The 6,162-nt window shown below is 41.9% G+C and overlaps 1 long non-coding RNA gene across 1 annotated transcript; it reads left to right on the top strand.

Annotated features, from left to right (window-relative positions):
* Positions 1-23: 23 nt before the first annotated feature.
* Positions 24-6,026, top strand: LOC144373010 (uncharacterized). Its single transcript, XR_013432819.1, has 2 exons — positions 24-792; positions 5,825-6,026. It is a non-coding gene; the product is annotated as an uncharacterized LOC144373010 (long non-coding RNA).
* Positions 6,027-6,162: the final 136 nt, after the last annotated feature.

The following is a 6,162-nucleotide window of genomic DNA, read 5'->3' as shown; positions in this document are numbered from 1 at the left end:
GAGCGTTGGCAAAGCGCCTGGCCATTGGCTGTGGCAGCAGACGGTCTGGCCAATCGCCGAGGCCGTTGCCGGGAGACCAAGTTTCGCCCCCTGCGCGCCGGCGGCCCCTTCCCACTTCCGGCCGGCTGAAGCGAGAAGAGAGTGTGCGGCCGCTGGGCGGCCAGGGAAAGCCGGTGTGGCTCCCGTGTAGGGATTTCTTTTTCTTTTTTCTTTTCTTTCTTTTCTTTTCTTTTCTTCTTTCCTTCCTCCATCCCTCCCTCCCTCCTTCCTTCTTTCTTTCCTTCTTTCTTTCTCTCTTTTCTCTCTCTCTCTCTCTCCTCTCTCCTCTCTCCTCTCTCCCTCTCTTCTTTCTTGCTAACTTTCCAAGTTGGAACTGGTTTACGTAATGTCACGACGAAGACATCTTTCGAAGGAAGACCTCGCAGGACTGCAGGTCCCTGAGAGGAAACACTACGCAGCCCTGGAGTCCTGAGAGCCACGCCTCCCTGTCCCCTTTGCTTAAACTGCAGTCCTTGTGCCCGGTACGTGGAGCGAGGAAAAGCGGTTCCACCCGCTCCAGGCCGCTGCGCGGGGAAACGCCCGCCTGAGGATTAGGAAGGAGGAAAGGAAGCCGTCGTGGTGGAGGCCTCCCCTCGTAGGGGCGACTTTCCATCCCGCGTCCCGGGCTGTCAGGAAAGCACCAAATGACCCAGCCAATGAAGGCCTCCTCGCGGATCCTAAAGTGCTGTGCACTGGAAAAACCTGAGTGGTCTTGGTTTACTAACTGTAGCATAAAGGCACGCATGCTTTTAGGTAATTTTCTGGTTGGCAGCGTTAATTATGCATGGCATGTGAAGGTGGTGGTTTGGGACCCTTGAGACCTCTGGACTTGGCTGATGTAAAAGACTGGGTGCCCAGGAGAGAACGAGGGCTTTGGAGAGGTTACAGAATGCCAGGGAGGAAGTTTTCAGCTTTTTTTTTTTTTTTTTTTTTGGTTAGGTCTAGGCATTCTGGAGACCGAGTTCTCAGGTATTATAAAATCCTATGATCAGTGTCCAGGTATCCAAGAAGAAATAGAAAATATGTGATGTTCCTTAATTGAGAGTGAGTGGAAAAAAGTTAATCTTCTCTGCCCCTTGGTCTTTAATAACTTACCACTCTACCTCTCAAGGTTGTTCAAAGACTACTTGACAATGTAAGTGGAATATAAAGTACTGTTCATGTGATTACCTTTCTTTAAGAAAGAGGTCTTGTGAATGTTCTAGCTCCCTTAGGCTTCTCAAGTTAAATTCCAAAAACAAAAAATATATATATGGCAGCTTCTGGAAATCCAGGTACTGAGTCTGGAATTTCTTCCAGCAGACCCATTACTTTGGAGCTATAAAGTGTCTGACTGACGGAGTTTATTACTCAGAGAATGCTCACTTTGAAGTCTTTAAACAAGTGCTAGTTTCTACTAATCATCACTAGAACTGAGACATTTTTCATTCTACCAACTCAAGCATCTGATAGTGGCTCAGTAATCAGGAAATGCTGATATTCACCATCTGTCGTGAAGTAGGTGCCATTAGACTTATACCTAATTACAACCTTAGAACTTGAAATTAAGGAACTAGTGATTTTTATCTGGGACATGAAGATACAAAGAAAATGTCTAAAAGTGGAGTATGTGTATATTAAGAGCCAGGTGAGAATTCAGACCGTATCTGCCCGGGGAGGTCAGAGAAGTGGGGAGGTAATGAGACCTTCATTCATGTAAGTCTTCACCTGGGAGGTAGGGCTTAAATGGGCCTTGGATATAGGTAGGTAGGAGAGAGTCCAGGAGAGGTAATTCCAGGTGTAAATCTGGATTAGAGGGAGATCACCCTTGAGGACTCATGTTAATGAGTAAGAAGTCCTATCTCAGGGGACTGGTTTGATATTTTGATGTCAAGTCGAGTGCTAGAATAAGGAGTTCATATTTGATCACATTAGTAACAGGTCTTTCTGGAACAACATGTGTTGTGGTTGTTAAGGGCCTTATGATTAGTTATAGTTAGCTCTACCTGTTTTCTGCAAACCGTGGAGATTGTCTGCCCTCCTTTTCTTCTGCTACCAGGAGTTCCTCTTACACTAAGCTTGTGCATGGGTAAGGTATTCTGCATATGCTTCCACACTACCCTTTATGAAGGCACATTGACTCTCTTTTTGTGTTTTATTTATTCTAATTTGTTATGTACAACAGCAGAATGCAATTCAATTCATAGTACACATATATAGCACAATTTTTCATGTCTCTGGTTGTACACAAAGTAGAGTCACACCATTTGTGTCTTCATACATGTACTTAGGGTAATGATGTCCATCTCATTCCACCGTCTTTTCTAACCCCAACTCCCTGTCTTCCTCTCCCTCCCTTTTGCCCTATCTAAAGTTCCTCCATTCTTCCCATGCTCCACCCCCCCCCCACCTTCCCATTGTGAATCAGCATCCTTATATCAGAGAAAACATTCGGCATTTGGTTTTGGGATTGGCTTCCTTCACTTAGCATTATATTCTCCAACTCCATCCATTTACCTGCAAATGCCATGATTTTTTTCTCTTAATGCTGAGTAATATTCTATTGTGTATATATACCACATTTTCTTTATCTGTTCATCCATAATGCCAATTTTCATGAGTGTATCTACAAGTAATAGTAATAAAATATGAGGGTTGTCAGTGGTGATTAGAAACTGACATTTTTTTTCTATGAGTGACATCTTGGCTTACTTGGTCTCTTCCTTTTGTCCATACCTAGGGAAGTTGCCCTCTGCCATTATTCTGAGGAAGAATGAAAATTATTCTCCTCACAGTGTGTTCATCTCAATATCCCCCTAGGTTAATTAACCCTGTGGTGTCTGGGATTTTGGGGGGATAATGGGAAGAATGGGAAGTATAGGCAGAAGAGAGTGGTTTGCAGATTTTTTTTTTTTTTGGTACCAAGGATTAACTCAGGGGCACTTAACATCCTCATCCCTTTTTATTTTTTATTTTAAGACAGGGTCTTACCAAGTTGTGTAGGGCTTTTCTAAATTGCTGAGACTAGCTTTGAACTTGTGATCCTCCTGCCTCAGCCTCCCAAGCCACAGGAATTATAGGCATGTACTATTGTGACCAGCTAATTTTCAGATTTTAAATTGGTATTGAGACTAATGGAATGTAAAGAGGGGAATCAGATTTTATGAAAGTAGAGTTCTGAGAACACAATGATGGTTTTGATAACTAAAAAGAGAAAAGAATAAAAAGTCATTTGGGGGGCCTAGAAGAATTGACGGAAACAGTCTATTGGATCCAGAGAAAGCTGTAACTTTGATTGGAGATGTGTTGAATAGGATGGATGTGAGGTTAATCCTGGTTGTCGACCTGACTGGATTGAGCAATACCTAAAGAACTGGTAAAGCACACCTCTAGTGTGTCTGTGAGGGTGTTTGCAGAGACAGTTGGTACAAGGATCTGCAAGAGGGGAAAGACCTGCCTGAATGTGGGCCATATTGTCCAATATGCTGGGGATCCGCATGGAACAAAAAGCAGAAGTGGAAAGTTTGCACATGCACCTATTTGAGTCTTCTTGAATGGGTACTGCCATCACCTGCAAATATTAGACCAGATTCTTTAGCTTCTGAATGTGGACTTGGAATCTCCAGAGGACTTCATGTCTTCAGCCTTGGACTGGGGTTGCATTATTGGTCCTTCTGGTTCTAAGGCTTCTAGTAGCAGCAGCAGCTGCTGCTTCTTCTTCTTCTTCTTCTTCTTCTTCTTCTTCTTTTAAGTTGTAGATGGACACAATACCTTTGTTTTATTTATTTACTTGTATGTGGTGCTGAGGATCGAACTCTGCCTCACATAGACTAGGCAAGTGCTCTGCCACTGAGCTACAACCCTGCCCAGCTTCTAGCTTCCTGGACTGAGCAACTGCTGATCTTCCCAGCTCTCAAGACTGTAGACAGCCTTTGTGGGGCTCTCTGACCTATCCAGCCTCTGACTGTGTAATCCAGCCTGATAGATGTCCTTGTAATTACATATACCTTCCATTCTCCATTCTTCTGGAGAATGCTGGTTGATACAGGATCACCAAGCATTTTTCCTTCTATAAAATATACAGTAGAAGAAAGAGACAGACATGGTTCACTGCCTTCTGGAGCTTATTGAAAGGAGTTTCACATGCTGCTTTCTGAAGCTAGAATATATATATATATATATATATATATATATATATATATATATATATATATATATATTTTGCCTAAGAGTCTTATCTCTACAAACCAGGAATAAATGAAGAACCTAAGAATAGCTTTAATACTTCAACGAAAAAAATCTTAAATACTCTTAAATACTAACATTTTACAAAAATGAATGCAAGAAAAAAATACCAAAGAACTAGTAAATGTGCTGCTCACTTTAAAAAAAAAAAAATCTCTACTTGGAACCTTGTGTCATGGACAGGACTTCAACATCCATCTCATCTAACAATTGTCTTTAATCTCCCTCTGCTCTTTTTTCTCAAGCCTGAGGTGAGAGTGCAACAATTCTTGTGGTATATTGAGTCTGTTAAATAATAATCCTCATTTCATTAATCCACCCTTTGTGTTATTTTTGGCATTGCCATTGCTTCAGTGTTTGTCACCTTATGTCCCCAAACCCACCCTTGAGGGGAGAGGAGAGGTTTTGTTTGAATTGTGTGAGAGCACAGATCTGCTGTGTCTAATCCATGCCTTTCCTGAGTCAGATGTGGAAATGCTAGCTCTTCCTTTCAAACTCTATTCACCTTACAAGCTGATTTTAATATTAAAATTCCGTCCATCTAAAATATCTCTTAGATTTGTCTAATTTTCTTAGGGAGGCCAATAAGGAAATCATTTTTATTTGTATGTGGACTTTTGGTGACTTTGCATTCTACATAATTTCCAAACTTTTTGGAAAAGAAAACTCAGGTCACAGGGTAATAAGCCTCACCCTTGATTTTCCCAAGACACAGCAAGTAAGCAAATGACCTAAACTCACAATCTGTGTGACAGTTTGCTCATCTGCAAGTGAAAAACGAAACCTATATCCTTTTCATCATGTTTCTTCGACTTTCTGTGTCCTTTAATCTCATAAGATTTTCCACTTAATCCCTGATTTGTCTTGGGAAGTCACATGATGTCAAAGTGCAGTGTTTAGAGAAGGATAATGATGACTTTTCTCTAGGTTCTGCGGATGTGGCCTAAGCAAATAACCACAGATATACCTATGCCTTTCTTTCCTTGAGAAACAGAGCCATTTAGAGTAGCAGCATTAGATGTATGGTGAGTGCATTGTGCTTGAAACATTATAGAAGATTGGAGTAGTTGTAGGGCTGGGGTTGTGACTCAGAGATAGAGCACTTGCCTAGCATGTGTGAGGTACTGGTTTCAATCCTCAGCACCAAATAAAAATAAAGATACTGTATCCACCTATAATTTTTAAAAATAAATAAATAAATAAGAAGATTGGAGTAGTTATAGAAAGCTAAAGAGTAACTTAAGCGACTACCAAATACTAAGATTAAAAAAAAAAAAAAGAGATAGCTCCATCTTGGAATTTTTTTCCCACCTGAGATGTGTTATGACTTTGAAAGATGTCTATGAGATTAAGGCCCAGTATCTTCTCTGTCACAGCAGCCTGGGAACAAGAACAGAGTCGGCAGGAGCAGGGGACTGAATCCCAGCTTCCTGTCCCCAACCAACCTTGAAAGGAATCTTTGGTAGAATGTGCAGTCCAGCATTCATGCTCATATTTGTGTGAAGTACTCAAGTGAATACCAAGTTGTTTCCCTTTTAGTCCCTCTTCTTTCTCGTTGCAGGTGGCTTGTTCCTCCTAAGCGCTCTCTTGCACCCCTGACACGTGGCTGCTCATCTTCCCTCCACACTGGCTACTTGACTCTGCTTCTTCAGAAGGCCTCTCCCTTGTCAGCATGGAGCTCCTCCTTTAGCGGCTGCTTCTGAACACTGGGTTGGATCCTCCCCTTGTTGTACATGTTATACTAATATAGTTTCTGGGGCAAACTGTCCTGTTCATTCTTAGAAACAAAACACATACTTGAAACTTTCCCTCCGTAAGGGCATTTTCCTGAATTCGTATCACTCAGTCCCCCCCCTCAACTAGGCCCCTTAAAACTGAGTTGCTATAGTTTGGATCTGG

Source organism: Ictidomys tridecemlineatus, unplaced genomic scaffold, assembly GCF_052094955.1.
Source record: "Ictidomys tridecemlineatus isolate mIctTri1 unplaced genomic scaffold, mIctTri1.hap1 Scaffold_2042, whole genome shotgun sequence".
NCBI classification, from domain to species: domain Eukaryota; kingdom Metazoa; phylum Chordata; class Mammalia; order Rodentia; family Sciuridae; genus Ictidomys; species Ictidomys tridecemlineatus.
The sequence above is the reverse complement of the archived record's forward strand: the minus strand, read 5'-3'. Positions and strand labels throughout refer to the sequence as shown.